Here is a 2500-nt window from a genome sequence, read left to right on the forward strand (position 1 = left end):
TTTGGCTGCGCGAGCGAGCGGCGAGCGGCGGACAGCGAGCGAAGCGAGAGGCAGCACCGTCCCTGCTATACGAAAGCCCCATCCAGCCCTGTGCCACCCGGGGGGTTCCAGGGTGCTGAGATGGCTGACGTTTTGCTCCGCTCTCGACGGTCACCGCGCAATGCAAGAACAGGCCAAAAACTGGCCAAAACGGCCCAAAAACGGGCCAAAACTGGCCATTTTTGGCTGCACGAGCGAGCGGCGAGCGGCGGACAGCGAGCGAAGCGAGAGGCAGCACCGTCCCTGCTATACGAAAGCCCCATCCAGCCCTGTGCCACCCGGGGGGTTCCAGGGTGCTGAGATGGCTGACGTTTTGCTCCGCTCTCGACGGTCACCGCGCAATGCAAGAACAGGCCAAAAACTGGCCAAAACGGCCCAAAAACGGGCCAAAACTGGCCATTTTTGGCTGCACGAGCGAGCGGCGAGCGGCGGACAGCGAGCGAAGCGAGAGGCAGCACCGTCCCTGCTATACGAAAGCCCCATCCAGCCCTGTGCCACCCGGGGGGTTCCAGGGTGCTGAGATGGCTGACGTTTTGCTCCGCTCTCGACGGTCACCGCGCAATGCAAGAACAGGCCAAAAACTGGCCAAAACGGCCCAAAAACGGGCCAAAACTGGCCATTTTTGGCTGCACGAGCGAGCGGCGAGCGGCGGACAGCGAGCGAAGCGAGAGGCAGCACCGTCCCTGCTATACGAAAGCCCCATCCAGCCCTGTGCCACCCGGGGGGTTCCAGGGTGCTGAGATGGCTGACGTTTTGCTCCGCTCTCGACGGTCACCGCGCAATGCAAGAACAGGCCAAAAACTGGCCAAAACGGCCCAAAAACGGGCCAAAACTGGCCATTTTTGGCTGCGCGAGCGAGCGGCGAGCGGCGGACAGCGAGCGAAGCGAGAGGCAGCACCGTCCCTGCTATACGAAAGCCCCATCCAGCCCTGTGCCACCCGGGGGGTTCCAGGGTGCTGAGATGGCTGACGTTTTGCTCCGCTCTCGACGGTCACCGCGCAATGCAAGAACAGGCCAAAAACTGGCCAAAACGGCCCAAAAACGGGCCAAAACTGGCCATTTTTGGCTGCACGAGCGAGCGGCGAGCGGCGGACAGCGAGCGAAGCGAGAGGCAGCACCGTCCCTGCTATACGAAAGCCCCATCCAGCCCTGTGCCACCCGGGGGGTTCCAGGGTGCTGAGATGGCTGACGTTTTGCTCCGCTCTCGACGGTCACCGCGCAATGCAAGAACAGGCCAAAAACTGGCCAAAACGGCCCAAAAACGGGCCAAAACTGGCCATTTTTGGCTGCACGAGCGAGCGGCGAGCGGCGGACAGCGAGCGAAGCGAGAGGCAGCACCGTCCCTGCTATACGAAAGCCCCATCCAGCCCTGTGCCACCCGGGGGGTTCCAGGGTGCTGAGATGGCTGACGTTTTGCTCCGCTCTCGACGGTCACCGCGCAATGCAAGAACAGGCCAAAAACTGGCCAAAACGGCCCAAAAACGGGCCAAAACTGGCCATTTTTGGCTGCACGAGCGAGCGGCGAGCGGCGGACAGCGAGCGAAGCGAGAGGCAGCACCGTCCCTGCTATACGAAAGCCCCATCCAGCCCTGTGCCACCCGGGGGGTTCCAGGGTGCTGAGATGGCTGACGTTTTGCTCCGCTCTCGACGGTCACCGCGCAATGCAAGAACAGGCCAAAAACTGGCCAAAACGGCCCAAAAACGGGCCAAAACTGGCCATTTTTGGCTGCGCGAGCGAGCGGCGAGCGGCGGACAGCGAGCGAAGCGAGAGGCAGCACCGTCCCTGCTATACGAAAGCCCCATCCAGCCCTGTGCCACCCGGGGGGTTCCAGGGTGCTGAGATGGCTGACGTTTTGCTCCGCTCTCGACGGTCACCGCGCAATGCAAGAACAGGCCAAAAACTGGCCAAAACGGCCCAAAAACGGGCCAAAACTGGCCATTTTTGGCTGCACGAGCGAGCGGCGAGCGGCGGACAGCGAGCGAAGCGAGAGGCAGCACCGTCCCTGCTATACGAAAGCCCCATCCAGCCCTGTGCCACCCGGGGGGTTCCAGGGTGCTGAGATGGCTGACGTTTTGCTCCGCTCTCGACGGTCACCGCGCAATGCAAGAACAGGCCAAAAACTGGCCAAAACGGCCCAAAAACGGGCCAAAACTGGCCATTTTTGGCTGCACGAGCGAGCGGCGAGCGGCGGACAGCGAGCGAAGCGAGAGGCAGCACCGTCCCTGCTATACGAAAGCCCCATCCAGCCCTGTGCCACCCGGGGGGTTCCAGGGTGCTGAGATGGCTGACGTTTTGCTCCGCTCTCGACGGTCACCGCGCAATGCAAGAACAGGCCAAAAACTGGCCAAAACGGCCCAAAAACGGGCCAAAACTGGCCATTTTTGGCTGCACGAGCGAGCGGCGAGCGGCGGACAGCGAGCGAAGCGAGAGGCAGCACCGTCCCTGCTATACGAAAGCCCC

The sequence above is a fragment of the Musa acuminata genome, unplaced genomic scaffold, assembly GCF_036884655.1.
Source record: "Musa acuminata AAA Group cultivar baxijiao unplaced genomic scaffold, Cavendish_Baxijiao_AAA HiC_scaffold_1126, whole genome shotgun sequence".
NCBI lineage: Eukaryota > Viridiplantae > Streptophyta > Magnoliopsida > Zingiberales > Musaceae > Musa > Musa acuminata.